This window comes from Phocoena phocoena, chromosome X, assembly GCF_963924675.1.
Source record: "Phocoena phocoena chromosome X, mPhoPho1.1, whole genome shotgun sequence".
Classification (NCBI taxonomy): Eukaryota; Metazoa; Chordata; class Mammalia; order Artiodactyla; family Phocoenidae; genus Phocoena; species Phocoena phocoena.
This window is the reverse complement of record NC_089240.1, coordinates 91,085,288-91,101,664: the sequence shown is the minus strand read 5'-3', so window position 1 is coordinate 91,101,664 and position 16,377 is coordinate 91,085,288. Positions and strand designations below refer to the sequence as shown.

General features: G+C 51.9%; 1 protein-coding gene across 1 annotated transcript in view; it reads left to right on the top strand.

Moving 5' to 3' along the window:
* The window catches only part of TSC22D3 (TSC22 domain family member 3), a 57,528-nt gene that overhangs the window by 25,946 nt on the left and 15,205 nt on the right, over positions 1 to 16,377 (top strand). The gene's annotated exons all lie outside the window — the stretch shown is intronic.

Below are 16,377 nucleotides of genomic sequence, written 5' to 3'. Positions count from 1 at the left end.
GTAGATGGGGAGGGACACTTGTGTTCGTGAAGGGACAGCTGGAAAGATGGCATCTGGGAGGGTTGGTGTTCTTGTGTGTGTGACATATGTGTGTAACTCCATCTGAGCCTATTCCTGTATTTGGGACTTGAGAGTCAGGGTGAGGAAGGTATATGTAAAAGAGGCATGTGTGCCTCTGTGTGTGTGTATGTGTGTGTGTGGTGAAGGTTTGGGAGGGTGTATATGTCTGGACTTTCCTCAAGTCCTAGGCTTGCCTGGGAGAACCATCTTGGCCCCTATTCCCTTTTCTCCACTCACAGACCTCTTTAAGCTCTCTGCCTCTGCATTCCCCCCCTTTCTCTGTTTCATGATCTCTATCATCCCTCCCCACTGCCCCCCCTCTCCCAGGCCACCTGCAGTCTCTATCAACAAAGTGGGGGTGACTCCACCATTGAGAAGGGCAGTGCTGAATGATCGGGAAACAATCTCCGAGCCAATAAAATGTCTGCCTAAAGATTGTTCTTGGATCAATGGGAATCCTGTGGGTCACCCTTGGACAGATTAACATCATTAAGAAATGTAATATAGATATTCAATCCGAGAATTTTGGTGACTTAATTAAAGCCTTGTTTTTAGTTCTATTGAGAAGGAAAATCATGTATTATCTTAAGTCTGACCCTGTGCCTTCAAGAGAACTCTTATTCTGTGAAAATAAGGGCTGAGGTAGGCAATTCACACATACTTGTGAAATCTAAGCAGATTATCTCACCAGTGGCTATAACTGTAATAAACTGAAGTGACCTCGGTTTAAACAAACAGATGTTTGGGGCTGACAATTGAAGTGCAAACATGACCTTAATTAATGACCGGGTTAATAGTAAGTAGCTCACTTGTTAGAGATATTAGCTAAATTCTCAATCTCAGCTATAACATAGGTCTCCAGGCTACCTCTGTATTCTTCCTGTTAGAAATGAAAGATTTCTAGCTACTCAGTTGGTGAGGCCACTTATGAAACAAGAGAGAAGGAAAACCTAGAGACAGTTCTGATTGGAATGAGTGTTTTAGGAAAAGTATTCCTAAATACTCAAGGTTCCCATCCATAAATGTGTATCCACCATCAAAGCCAGTCCTCTTTTATTTTCCCCTAGGTAAACCCATAAACAAGGTATACGTTAATAACCATTAATGAACAAACATGATCTCTAGTTTCAAATAATTTCCTATCAATAATTCAATCTGGGTCCACTGTCGTCCCACAGCTAGACGCAGGGAGACTGTCACTTGTGGAAACGAGCCTAGAAAGAAGCCTAATAACACCCTGCTGCCAAAGAGATGGATGAAACAGAATAGAGGATGTTGGGAAACGGAATGTCCATCTCCTCGGCTTAATGGCCGCTTGGTGTGAGGCACCCCACCCTTGTCCCAACTGCTTAGCTGTTGTTTCATCAAGATGGGACAGGGAGGGGGTAGTTAAGTCAACTGACATGCTGGCTTTGAGTGACCCTCCCTTCAAGAATAGCTCTTTCTTTACAGCAGCGGATACATCCAGCTGCAGATTTCCGTCATCACTGGATGCGCCTGCCGATGAATTCAGAAATTACGCTGGCCTCCCCAGTTGTTGTTATTGAGTTGAACAAGCACTATTGAGACCATCCTCTTGGCCACACCACTGTCCTGAGTGCTACAGGGAGAGGGAGGAGGGGAGAAAAAGCCACCAAAGGCCCGCTTCCCACCCATCAGGAGCTTTGGATCAAGCTGGGGAGATAGATTACACACAGAGAAATCACTCCAGAACAATGATAGAGATAGTCCACAGATGTAAAATAACACATAGCAAAGTGTCTTATAAAATGATGGTCTCTATAAAGTGATGGGTGGAATTAAGTGGTAAATGCAACTGTCTGGAATCTCGGTGCAGGACTTCATGAGTGGGATCAAGGACCTTGTTCTAACTGTCGCTTGAATACCACAGCCCTCAGCAAGAACAAGGGGGAATGGAAGTGGTTAAAGTAGGTTCTAAAGCATGTGTTTAAGTATTGAAAGTTTTGGGCATGATTGTCTTCCATGCTGAGCTCTTTATGTTAATGGAGCTTCTCGCAGATATCCAGGTAACTGTGTCTCAGAAAACAACACGTGCTGTTTCCACACTGGCCATAGTGAAGGGTTAGTGGCTTCTAGTAGCGGAGGGTTGGCTACGTCAGAGGGGGTGGGGTCAGCTCAGCTTCAGCCCCAGCGCATGGCTTGAAGACAGACGCAGTCGATATAATTTCAGCCTGAGCATGCCAGGCTTAGCCTTGTGGGCCTTGCCATTTGCTTACAATCTGGCCCCAGAGCTTGCTCAAAGTTAAGAAAGCTATCTAGGGCTTATTACCTTCTTGAAGCTGATAGGCACTCCTGCCTACCCACTTCTTCTTCCCTGTTCACAACTGGAGGATTATACCTGGGCTGTGAAGGAGCAAGGTGGGCTCTGAATCCCAAAGAGGTGGCAAAAGCCACATACCTAGGCTTGCCCCCATACTGCCCTCCCCAACCGGTGGAGAAACTATGGCTGAGTTTCTTCCCCCTCCAGAGCTTGAGCCCTGGTAGGAAGAATACTCTAGAAAAGGTGAAGGCAAGAAAGAGCAGGGGTCCCCAACCCAACTCCGACTTGACATTGAGCCCCAGGTGTGATGGCCACATGGCCCCATAACATCAACAGGCATATCCCTTGACAGGTGAAAGGGATCTAAAGTGCTCACAGACCCACACCAGCCTCATGGCCACATTCAGCTCACCGGGCTACCCTGCGTACCATGTCAACTCAGAGCTTCTGGATCCCAGAATTCTTACTTGGGTCTTGGGTTGGTATATCGTCTTCCAACCATGGCCGGGACCCAGAACTCTTTGGGCTAGTGCCCTGACTTCTAGTGCCAGCTCTTCTGCTAACCAGCAGAAGTCTCCACCTCACTCTGGGCCTCAGTTTCCCCATACATAAGATGAAATGGTTGGACGACATGATCCCCCGAGGTGCTCTGGCTCTGCCATCCTGCAGTCTAAGTGCCTAGGTTTTCTCATGAGGCAAATGCTTTTTTTGTGAGGGGGCGGCCAAGGTATATTTGAGGACTTTCAGTTTGGAAGCTGGTCCAAAGTTCCCAGGTTGTGTTTGTTTCCATGTTTGCTTCTTCCCGACTGGCTTCTCCCATGGCTAAGGGCCGGCGGCCCCTCGGTTTGCGCCGTGAACATGGTGGGGCGGCGGGTCGGTGGTTCAGGGCCGCCCCGGGCCTCCCCCTCTGGCTGCGGAGGAAGTTGTGTGTCTCCTCCCGGCTGGTCCTCCTCCCCTGGGAGGCAACCTTGCGAAGCGAGCTGAGTGGCCCCCTGGGAGACCCGGCCTCCGGGCGCCGGGGGCGGACAGGGTGTGGGAGTGGGTGCTGGCTCGGGGCCCTTGGGGAGTGGGGGCTTCTGGGGACCCCACGAGGAGCCCGGGCAGGCGGGCGGGCGATGAGCTTCCCCTCAGGGATCTGGGACACTGGGGCCTGGGGGCGGCTTGTCATTAGGCTGTCGATGAGCCTGGGGGAGACGAGGGGACAGGGGCTCTGCTACAGCGCCTGCTCTGCTTCCTCCAAGGGACCTGGGAGGCCTTCAAGCCCGGTCCCTCATTTCACATGGGCCGGAGGAGACTGGCTTCCACAAAGCCACAGGACCAGGGGTTTGAGGGAGGGCGTGTTGTTCTGTGTGATCACATGACCGCGGGACTCCTATTTCCCAGTGCTTTCTGGGGAAACATTAGTAGCCTGGAAGGATGCTAGGTGGGGAGACCAGTGATGGTGTGCCACACAGAAGGCAGTGTCAGCCACAACAAACAAGCAGAGCCTCTCAGACAAACAGACTCTCTCTCTCTCTCTCTCTCTCTCTCTCGCTCTCGCTCTCGCTCTCGCTCTCGCTCTCGCTCTCGCTCTCTCTCTCGCTCTCGCTCTCTCACACATACACACACACACACACACACACACACACACACAGGCCTAGGCCTCACTGCACACCCCTGTGCCTCTGTGGCACTGACTTTCTATGACGACCAGCTGGCAGCCCAGCCCACATCACCTGTTGGTACAACTTCACTTTGTCCAGGTGTGGGGGAGGGATGAGGTTCCTTGGAAGGGGAGGGGCATCTTCTAAAGCTTAAAAAATGAAAGAAAGAAAGAAAACAAAGCAAGGCTGAAGTCCTCCCACAGGCAGGCTTGTGCTCCGGGTGTGCTTTCGCAGGCCAGAAACTACAGAACTGGGAGTACTGCCAAGTGCTTTATCAAAGGAAACAGCCCGCCCAACAGCTGGAGATGGGCTCCTGCCAGCTGTGTGTGCCTCTTGGTTGCTCCTTCTGCTTTTCTCTCCCCTTCTCCTATCTCCATCCATCCATCTCCTGCAGCCTTGCACTTTGCATTGGGAGAGCCCGCAGGCGGACTTCCTTGGACCACAGAGAGTACCCTTGATGCCGAGTAACTGAGCAGATCGCAGCCCCAGATGGAGTGGGGTGGTGGTGGCTGTCATTGCAAGGGGATGTGCCGTCCAGAGGCAGGTCTCCTGGCATCGGGCGAGGGGTTGCTGGGTGGCGGGTGCTTCTGATGCAGCTGGAGCCTTGGGGAGATACAGTCGAGTAGTCGTTCGGAGCTTCCTTCTCACCCATGCTGGGAGGCGGGTGCCTGGCTGGGCTGTGTGTGTTGGCTGCAACAGGGTGTTTTCCAGCAACCTCAGCAACTTTCCCATCCATATTCATTAATTAGTTAATTACTTGGACTCATTTCTCTAAGCCTTGGGCTTCCCAGGAAGGGAGGAGACGATGGGCTGGTGGGGGAGAGCTCTGAAGAAGAGTGTTCTCGCCTTGCTGGAGGTGGGAGGCCCACTGGCAGAAGCTAAGGAATGAGAGGGCGAGGGTATCCTCCTGTGGCTTCACCACTTCCCCCAGCCCTCACCCATTTCAGGCTCCCTGTGTGTCAGCTAAAGTGTCCCGGCACAGCCCTGAAAGGCTGCTCCGAGCTACGTTTGTAGAAGCAACCCAGTGGAGAATGGTGCCAGCTGGGCTGCCTAGCTCTGTGAGTGGAGCTAAAGGCAGCAGCCCTGTCTCTGGGGAGACCCAGGGGCTTCGTTCTGTTCCCTGACTGTGCACAGCCCGCACCGTTAGCCCCAGTTAACCCCTGGGGGTGGCTCAAGGCCAATCTAACATCTCCTCTGCCAGCCTGCCACATCTCAAGGGCAGGGTGCCTGTTGGGTTTGTCTCTATCCCCCTAGTGCCTGCCACGTGCTGGGGGCTTAAGTAATGTCTGGTGACCTGGCCTCTGAGGAAACCACTTTAAAGCTTGGGTCTTACCAAGAGGGAGGCAGCAACTTGGTCTGTGTGTATTCCCCAAGGTTGCTCCTTAGCAGTTTTACTGAGTGAGTACTGGTGTGAGGGCAAGCACCATGATGGGGGGCCTTGGGGGTTCCCAAGAGGTGTGAGGTTGCACACTTAGATAATCTTAGCTTCTGGCATCTGGTGGGCGTTCTGCTGCCCATCTTCCCTCTTTCACACCATGGCCCACCATCTCCTCCACCATTGTGGTTCTTCTCCAAGGCCCAGCTCTCCAATCTTCCCTTTTACCCCTCTCTTCCTTCCTTCCCTGAGGCTTTTTGTATAAATGGGCACAGTCATATGCTTAGTCACAGGGGCCCTGTAATGGCACAGGCTTTGCAGTCAGCCAGACCTCTACTGAATCCCTATTCAGCCACTCTACCTGGTGGGACTTTGAGTAAGTTATTTCATCTCTCTGGACCTCAGATTCCCCTTCTGTAAACTGGGGAGGGTTAATTGAGGTAAAATACGTACTGTATATGAAGTGCTTTGAACTATGTTTGGTGCAAAGTAGGCACTCAATGAATGTTAACTGCTGGTGTTCATTACTGCTACCGTGTGTGTGTGTGTGTGTGTGTGTGTGTGTGTGTGTGTGTGTATTGGAGGCATCTATCATGCACAGCTGAGCTGATAAGACTGACTATGCGCTAAACCATAGACAAACTGGAGGCCCTGACCAAGACACTCAGAAGGCACTCTGGCAGTTCCATTTGTCCAGCCCTGGCAGCCACAATCTTGGGTGGAACAAGGTATGGAGGTCAAGAGCCTGAGGCCGAGTTCAACTGCTAATCTCTGATTCCGTCCCTCCCAAGTAAGGCTTCTCCTCAGGCCATAGGCCAGACTAGACTCCCAGGCGTGGATAGGGCCAAATGTCTTCTGGGAAACTCTACCTTTCCTACAACTTCTCTGGACTCTGGCTTCTCAGCTTCCCTCATTTGGGGTCTCCTATGTCTCATCTGTCCACCCACCCTATGCTCTAATACACATGCCCTTGCTGCATGTTCCCCAGCGTGTTGTCAACCCTGAGTGTAACTTAAAAAACCAGGCTAAGACTCGAAATGACCATTTCTATCATGGCCTGTTGATAACTATCTCTCTGAAGATTGTGTGTGTGTGTGTGTGTGTGTGTGTGTGCGCGCGCGCGCATGTGTGTGTTTCCGTGTGTGTGTGTGTGTGTGTGTGTGTGTGTGTCAAGAACCTTCAGCCTTGGGGTACCAGTTCTTCTGCGTGTTTAAACTTTGTGACATCAAGATTTTTCATTCCTAGTGTTTTCTGACTGCTCAACCTTCCCTCATTAGCGGCCTCTGAGAGCTGGGCAGTCGGAAGGATGCTGATGTGGGCATGTACATGATTTGCAATGTAGGTCTTCACGAATGGAGGTTTGTGGGGCTTGCCCCCTCCGGTACCCTCACAGGGGCACTTCCGATGGTTGGCACCAGCACCATGTCAGCTGCAGGGAGCAAATGGTGTGAGGAAAGAGATTCCAGGTCTTCTTTGGCTACGGCTGTCTCCTTATTTCCTCTCCTTTCCCAGTTTGGGAGCATTTGTTGCTGTCTGAAGGGCCGGGCAGTGCCAAGACCACAATAAACAGCTTGTCCAGTACACACAAGCTCTTTGGACCCTGAAATGTCAGCTGGCCAACTGGCTCACAGCTAGACCCTGCTGCATGCCGTTTGCATCCGGCCCCGGCAGTGCCACTCAGCACTTGTAGAACCCAGTATCGTAGCAACAGCCCTGGGAGTGGGGACCCACAGTGACCTAGCCCTAGCCCTGGGATGCTAAGCTTAGGGGCCCCACTCAGGGCCCCTGGAAAAAAAATGACTGCATTAGGGCTGCAGCTCTGTGGATCCCAGACCAGCAGAGCGACCCGCCCTCCCCCTCCCCAACCTGGGCCTGGCCCCACGGGCAGCAGACAGCCAGACTCCCCATGCCCCATATGGTTGAACTGCTGACTGGTGTCAGACAGAAATATCTCATGCAGTGAAAGCTAGTGGGGTGCAGGGCACGTGCCTCCAGACGGTGCAGACAGAGCACAAAGGGCAAGAGAAGAGAGGGAGAGGCAGTGGGATCTGGTGGCAAGAGTGCCAGGCCAGGATCCAGGAAACCTGGGCTCTGCTCCCAGCCCCTGCCACCAACTCCCTTGGCATCCTTTAGCAAGATCACCCAGAGGGCAGGGTTGGGGGACCAGGCCCAGGACCAAGACCTTGCCTAGGAGAAGATGAGCTGCAAAGTCAAGTTCATGCACTTGGGAGGTGGGGGTGGGTGTTTAACCAGGAACACTGTCCCCTGGAGAAATACCTAGTTGCCTTTAAATGCCTTGAATACCTCTTGACCAGCAAGGGAACCAAACTCAGGGGCCCGGGGGACATATCAGAAAAGAGAGCACCGCTCCTTCCAAAATGTCCTGTCCTTTGCCTTGCTTGCGAGGTCAACAGGCAAGGACTGATGGTGGAGTGCACAGCTGTCCCTTAGCCGTGGAAGGCCCTGTGATTGTCCTCACCTCTGCCTCTTGCAGCTACCCAGGACAACTTCTCTGGTGTGTGAGGTTTGTCCCTGGTCCTAGGAGTCTGTGTAGAAGTGGCATCTCCCAGCTCACCACCCTAGGCGCCCATGCCTCAGTATCCCCGATGTGCAGAGACCCACACTATGGTACACGCTTACTCTAAGGACCTGCCTTCGCAGCTGACCCCCGAGCTTCATCTGACCCTACATGCTCGTTTGGAACTCGTGAGGTACAGCAGTCTTCAACTGCACAAAACACAGTTGATAGAAGCTACCAGTGTCTGATACAGAGTAGGCGCTCAGTAAATATTTGTGAAATGAATCCAGGTTGGAATAAATTCACAGTACTTTCATATAAAGAACAGCATTTAATAGAAGAAATGTCAGGCTCAGGCTCTGTGGTCTGGTTTCAGGACCAGTTTCGGGGCAGGAGGAAGAAGCCTGTTTGTGACCATGCAAATAACAGCATGAGGGCAGCCACTCTCTGTGTGCATGGAGGGAAGGTAGTATACACCCACTGGGGCTGGGGGAAGGATGTCTGGGAAAAAGGCCAACATCTACTCCAGTCTGAGGGCCTCAGACACTTCCCAGTGCAGGAAGGCCCCATGGTGTTGTCTAATTGGCTTTCTAGTTATTCTCTTCCTTAGTGAAGGCCCAGTGTGGCAAAGCTGGGGTAGGGCCGAGCTTCCAGAATCACTACTGGAGCTCCGGACAGCTTCTGATTATTCCCAACCAGGTGCCAGTTACCAAGGAGGGCCTAGGATCTGATTAGCATTGCCCGAGGGTTAGCCAGGAGGGCCTTGGCCGGGGTATTCACAAGTCACTCATACCTTAACGTGCACCCACCCCTCCCCATTCGGTTCAGGGGCTCTGGGAGCTATGGTCTGGCCTTTGCAGCTTCGCTTGCCAGATTCCTGTGTTGTCTATGCCTTCACAGCAGGGTGGGTGAGAAAGAAGGAAAAAATAAACAGGAAAGGTCTCCGGGTCTGTTGACGTTATAAGTGCTATTGATTTTACAAGATTTTTCCATTGGGAGGACAGTGAACTGACCTCATTTTGCAGCCGGCTCGGGCTTTGACGCCACCGTCTAGGCCATGAACTGAGAATCCGAGAGGCTATTGCTTTATCTCAACACATACTTGGTAGTCACCACTCTCGGCAAGGCCAGGCTGGGGCCTCCCAGGGTGGGAAGTGGGAGGATATGGGCAGTTCCAGGCCTCTGCTCCTTCTACCTTTCCCCAATGATGCTCTACGACCCTGGGCCCAAGCACTCTCAGATCTTGCAGGACCTGGAGGGCAGAGGAGGGGGGATTTCCAAACAAGAAGGACTCTTGGCAAAGAGTGCAGACAGGAAGAGGGTGGTTGAAAGAGCACTGAACTAAGAGTTGGTGACTTGGACTTGGCTCCCAGCTGGGCTACTAATTAGCTCTCTGATTTCGAGCAGATGACTTCCCCTCTCCTGGTCTCAGTTTCCTCATCTGTGCAGTGATAGGTGAAACTAATGATCCCTGAGGTCCCTTCCAGCTCTAAAATCCAGCAGATTTGTGAGAAATGCAGAAGTTAAGAAGGAGGATAAGAATATAAAGAAGAAGCAAGAATGAAACATCCCAGTACAGTACAGAACGGGAAAAATGGGATAAAAAGAGAGGTGCACCACATCGTGGTATAGTGGGAAGAGGCCCCAAGTGGAGACTCAGAGACCTAGATCTGGTTCCCAGTTCTACCACTGAAGAGCTGCATGACCTTAGGTGGCTCACTTCCCCTTTTTGTGCCTCATTCAAGTGGGAGGAATGAGTTAGCTCCCGCCCCCGTAGACTACTTTCTCGTTGGGAAACCTAGATACACACATGGGAAACAATTAGGGGATAGAATCAGTGCTCAGCGGTGTGACATGGGCAATAGGTGCATTTGGAGAAAGAGAGGGGGATGGAAGCTGGTGGGCTAAGGCCTTACCTGAAGGGTAAGGGAGCAGAGTAAAAGAGCAGAAGCCCCAGAATCAGGTAGACCTGGATGGAGTTTTGGCTTTGCCCCTGCCTGGCTGTGTGACCCTGGGCAAGTCATTTGCTGTATTCAAATTAGTTTCCTCGCCTATAAAAGGAGGGGTTGGAACTAGTTGATCCTCAAGGTTCCTTCCATCTCTCTGAATATGTGGGAAGACAAAACACAACAAAAAGAGGTCAGACAATGCCAAGTAGGCCAAAGGGGAGAATTGCCCATTTAAGGAGGAAGCCAGCCAGTGTGTATCTGACATATTTGCCAGGAGAAAAGAAGGATGGTTTTCCCAGAGCAATAGTGAGCTGGGGGGAAAGGAGGGCAAGGAGAATTGGGAGGAAGAGGCAGGGCGAGGTCATCTCAAAGGAGAGATTGGAAGGGAGGGACATGGATGCATGTTCAGTGAGGGGGGCCTTGGTTGGAGGGCATGCCAGTTAAGGAGCCACCGCCTGGCACAGAGGTCTTGAGTGGGTCCTGGACCAGATGTTAAGGGTGGTGACTGCTACAGTGGACTCACCAAAGGGTAAGCTCCAAGTGGAGTTTGGAGAATGGAAACACTTTCAAATTGGCAGGGCTTCTTCCACAGAGGACAGAGAGTTCAGGGGCCCATCACTAAGTATTTGACACCCTTGGATTTTATACATCGCTGATCCCTGCCCAGGACCAGAGATAGAGTCTGGACAGGTGGGGAAACTGAGGGCCTGAGAGGGAATTCAACCAGCTTGCGGTCACAGAACAATGTCACGGCAGGGCCAGGAGCAAAAGTTGGTCTCTCTCCTGATTCAGAGCCCCAGTACTCTTGTGTGACCTTTGCCCCATTCATTGGATGCTCTTAAACAAATCCCTGATTGGAATTGTTAGCCTCTTAGGGGAAAAAACGGAGTGAAGAAAAACCAATTCCAGGTGACTGAGGTTCTCATTATGAGACCAGCTTTCCCAGGTGGCCTCTCCAGAGAGTTCCACCTCCTCTCCACCTGCCTGCCAACATGGGGCCCCAGCAGCAGGCAGAGGGAGGGAGACAGGTGGCAGGGGCCAACAAAATAAGGCCTTGTGTTGCCGCCCTGTCACCAGTTCCCTGCCAAGGCCTAGCAAGGTCACCTTTTGCTTCTAATTTCCTCCTTTGGGGAGGGGAGGGTCGAAAGGAAGCCCTGAAGGATAAAAGTAAGGGCTTTGCCCCCACCATTTAGAAGAAACCCTCTCTAGTATTTGCTAGACCAAGAGACATTCCAGCCAAGGGGACTGCTGTCAACCTAATATAGGAGCAGAGCTATTAGATCCATGCTGAACTGTGGTAAGCATCGTTCTCCAGCCCCTAGGAAAATCCCAGGAGCCCCTAATTCTGAAGAGGGAAACCCAGGTTTCCTCAGGTGAGAAGATTCCTGGGTACGGCGTTCAGAGAGAGCTGATTGCTTATGCTGGGAAATTCAGAGGGTGCCCCAAACTGCTCTCAGCCTCTTGTCCCTGGGGGAAAGGTGGGGGTCACCAGAGAAACTCAGTGGCGCTAGGCCAGGGAGGCCCCAAATCACATTCTAGCATGCAGGTCCTGGAGATGAAAGAGCCCAGCACATTCTCTGGGTTGAGAGGTGAAGGGGAAGATGGGTGGGAAGACCAGGCGGGCGGGGCCTGGCGGATCTAGAGGTGGAGCAGTTGCCTATCAGGCGCGATGTCAGGAGCCCCAAAGCAGACTCCATCCCCAGGTCTCCCTCAGCACACGCAACCAAACAATGATGTGTTTCTGGAGCGCATGCTGGGTGTTCTGCGTTGTGCTCAGCCTCTGTAGCAAATCATCAAGTTCAGTCATTACCCCTGCCCCAGAGTCCTTCCTCTTCAAAGCTTTGATGGGGATGGGCTGAGGTCAGGGCTGGGAGAGCAGGGTCACTCGGCGCACACGGATGGCCCTGGGCCCTGGGCTGCGAGAGAGGGAGAGAGTGTGGCAAGAGGCCCTTGGATGGTGAAGGAAGGCCTAAGGGCGACAGGATGGGTGGTGAGGGTTTGGGGGAGGGGCGGGAGATGTTCTCAAAGCTGGGCAGAGTTACACAGGAGACCAGATTTGGCTAAGGCCCAAGCCCTTGAGGAGAAACAGAGGAAGGGGGCAGGCCAAAGGCACACTGGCATTTTTGTAAAAAGGGCTGTACCAAGTAACCTGAATGAGTAATCCCTGATATTTGTCCTGGGCCTTGCAGTTAGTGGTCTCTCTCTCTCTCTCTCTCTCTCTCACACACACACACACACACACACACCACACACACACATCTCCTTTAATTTTCAAAACACCCCTGTCGAGGTGGGTAGGGCAAGGGTAATTACTCCCATTTGACAGATAAAGAAACCGAGACTCAGTGAGATTACATGACTTACCCAAGGTCACACAAACAGTTTTAATGGCAGAGATGGGACCAGAACTTTGATCTCCCAAATCCCAGGGCAGCAAAAGACAGAATTGGTCTAATGAGCATCCAGAGTATGGAGGTAACCACCTCCACAGCGTTATATCAGGAATTCTGGGAAAGACCCCTGACCCATAAATCTCTCTCTCTCCACTCACTAATACCTGAAATTTCACTCTTAAAGATTCATTCTCCTGGATTGAAACTGTGGCTCCTGTTGAAACGTGAAAGGGTGCTAGAGGAAAGAGTGGGGACACGCGAGAATATCTCAGCGCCTTAGAATATTGTCTGGGAGTATTCCTAGGAGAGTGCCCTGGCCACGGAGTGGGGTGGGGGAGGGGAGGGCAGGGGGGCAGGCCAGGAAGGGAGGGGAGGGGAGGGAGGCAGCCTTTTGCGTAAGAAGGTGAGGAGTTGCGTCAGAGTCTGAATGCGGGCGATGCTGAGAAGGGGGGTGGGCAAGTCTGCTTCTAGAGGTCTAATGGGTGACTGCACCGGAGTCTCAGAGGGAGGTTGGGGGAGGACTTCACGTCTCAGTGGGGGAGGGGGAGAGGGCAGCCAAGGCATCAGCTGGACAGGGAAGCAGGTTGGCGTAAGAATCTGGAATTGTGGACGGCTGAGTGGGGGAGGGGAGCTATTCAGGGAGCTGGCCTGGAGCCAGAGGCCAGTCCCAAGGGGGTGAGCAGAGGCTTGAGAGCTCTGGGCCCCATTCCAGCTCCTGACCTTGAGTCACCATGCAACTCGGCACTTTTCCTACCTCAGCCCAGACACCCATCAAGTCTCTCTTATCTCAGCTTCCCGTTTTACAGAAAACTGTGTAAAAGTTACTCTCCTGACTTCTCCTGACCGACTCTTCCCTTCCTACATTCCTTACCACACCCCCACCCCATCCAGCATCCTGCAAGCCTCGTGGGCCTCCCAGAAGCTCTTGCCTACTGCTTTCGGTCCCAGAGCCTGCCCCTCTGCAGTGCAGGCTGCCCCTGTACCTTTTGGTCCTGAGGGCAAGGGCCTGAAGGCCTAACCCAGCCTTTGGCCTGGGCCTCTCCACTCAGAGGCACAGCTGTAAAGAGCTGCATCTGAGGACATCAAGGCTGTGACTGTTGGAACTGGCAGCAACCTTAGAAGTCACTTTTGCCATTCCTTCCTTCCTTCCTTCATTCAATTATTCCATTCGTTGAGCACTTACTATGTGCCATACACTGTTATAGGCCCTTGGTATATGGCTTCATGGAGCTCCCAGTCTAAATGGGGGTATCATTCATCAAATAAGCCCCCAAATAACTATAAATTCGCAGCCTTGATCCTCTCATTTTACATTTAGGGGAAACTGGGACTCAGAGTAGTTATGAGACTTTTCCAAGGTTGTTCTGGTAGCCAGAGGCAAAACCAGGCCAGACTCCTGTCTCCTTTTATCCCAGTGCCCTGTCTACCATGCTCTGGAAACAATACAGCATGAGTGTAAGGGTGGAGCGCTTATCCCTCCACGCAGACCCAGACTTGACAGGAGCACATGGCCTACTTGGCAAGATTTGAAGGTCACTGACGAGCAGTCTCCCCCCCCCCACTGTTGCTCCCACCCAGCTTGTTCTCTGCCCACCTCCACACCCCCCGCCCATGCCTAAAATTGTACCACTGACTGAAATCTAAGGGTTAGAGCCCCATGATCTGGGGAAAACCTGTTAAGCTACTACTTTTCACTTACACAAACACATCTCCCAATTTGTCCTTTAGGATGGGCTGGGTACTTATGATTTGGGGGAGGGAGACTAAGAGTCCCCCTTAAAGGGGGCATTGCTAGGGAAGACAGGCAGCTGCAAACAGTAGTGAGGCGCCCCATGGAACCCTAGGCAGCAGGAGGGCGCAGATCACCTGCAGGGACAGGCAGGAAGAAGGTACCCAAAAAGGAAGCAGGAAGGTTCTGAAGACACACTCCTACTTCACAGTTTAGCCTGGGGGCCAGCCCTGCACCAACATTGTGATCAGTGACATTTTTTTTCAAAATACATGTTTACATTTGGTCTTTCCTTATACTGGATTATACTGAGTCTTTTTGTCCCTACCCCAGCCTGGTGTCGAGTAGTTTGTACTTACTTGCAATTAGGAGGGGACTTCCCTGTGTCTGGTCAAGCAGTTGCCCTTAAACAGTCTGCCAGGCCTGAAATGAAATGCAGATCTGTCCGATCCTGGCATGCTAGGGGGGCCCCCCTTATGGGAATCCTTTAGTCAGTGGCAAGAACCATCCCCCACCTGGGGGGCTTCCCCAACCTAACCCTGATAAAGGCCTGTTAATCATTCCCCTGCAAACTGTGATGAAGGGGGCTCAGCACGAATGGACATTCATGCCAAGAATGCAGCCCTGCCTAGAAATCTCAAGACAAAGCTAAATGCCCAGCTAGAGACAGCCTGGAGCTTTAGAATCACACCCCAGAGGTTCACATCTCTCCTCTGCCACTACGAGCTAGGTAACTCTAGGCAAGTCACTTAACCTGTCTGGGCCTCAGTTTTCTCATCCACAAAATGGGCTTAATGATAATACGATACCCAATTCCTACTATCAGTTATCCATAACTCTTGACAACGTTCAAAAGGCTAATGAATATACTCTTAGCACAGTGCCTGCTAAGTAATCAGTACATGGGAGCTACTGAAGTTATTATTTGGACCAGATGTGGCTTTGAGATCTCTCAGTGATAGGTCAAGACCTAATAGCGGTGCATCGCTACCCTCTTGTTGAATTAAGGTTTTCATATGTCAGGTTTGCTTAAAGCAAGGCCTACCTGCAGGGCATTCCCTGAGCTGGTGATTCATGGGTGGGATGCATTCCACCCACCTATTTTAAGCTGTTCTACATTTTTTTCCCCTTGACATGGACGTGTTTACACAGAGGAGGACAGTCCCAGTCAAAACAAGATGAAAATACACTGCTGGCTGGGAGCCCCAGGCTAACTGGTTTCAGGTCCTCTCTCAGCTGTCAGCACCTCACAACAGAGCCACGGGGGTAGGGGAACCTGCCCAGCCCTACTCCCCTGCCTCCCTCCATCGGCCCAGCTCTGCCTGGTATCAAGCAGTTGGCCATCACCTGGTCAAGCTAGAGTGGGGTTCTGGGGCTGAGGTTTTGCCAGTTTTACAAGGGCAAGAAAGAGGGGTGCTGAGGGGCAAGGGCTGCCCTGGCCAGCTCTGGTGTGAGTACTGTGTCTGCCGCCAGGGTCGCCTGCTACACAGGCAGAGAAGGCAACTGCCAACAGAGACTGGTGGAAAATGGCCAAAGAAAGCTCCCCCCAGCAACCTGACCTCCTGCCTGGCATTTCCCCCACTGGACTCATTCCTTTGGGTCAACAGGAGGCTCTTGGTAAAAAGAAATTACCACGGGGAAGGAGAACCCATCAACCCCTTATCAGTCACAGAGCCTTCCATTTCTCACCTATGCCAACTTATCAGTGAGTCAGTAGGACTTGAGGAGGAGATTTCCAGGGAGGATGCTTTGATGAGCATATGCAAACAAGATTCCCCGGACGGGAAAGCACTGAAGATAGATACCCCCAGTCGGGCTTGGACATATATATATTACTGCTCCTCGCCGCCTCTTCAGAACAGTTTGCTTGTGTTTACCAAGAAGAGCAGGAGAAAACAATCTCCTTTGTCATAAACTCTGCTACTCAAAGCTGCCCACTCAGGCAGTTTGGTTTCTTTACAGTGAGTCCAGGAATATTTGGGCACATTTGCCTGTCCCCTGAAAGCCTAAGGCCACCAGTTAGCCAGGACCCATTGTATGGCCCACCCCAGGCAGTACCCCCCTAGTCTATATACTTAGTCAGCCTGGGTCACTTCTCCCAGAAGCCCCCCAACTATTTGGACCACAGTGAGCAGGTCATCATGTTCCTTTCCGGAGAAAAACTAAATAGTTCCCCTTCTGAGAAAGACCTTTCATTTTAACGGGGACCCTCAAGACTTCAAACCCAAGGATGACATTAATGGTGAGAATTTCCTTTATGTTGACGGTCATCAGGGTATTTTTAGTCAGGATGGATTTTTTATCTGCAACCCACCCCCACTGCATCGTTCCAGTTATATGGCTGTCACTTGCTCAGAATCAGGCTTGCTAGCCTGAAATCCCTCTTTGATGTTACTGCCAGCTGAGACTTGGCTGCCCTCCTCCTGGGC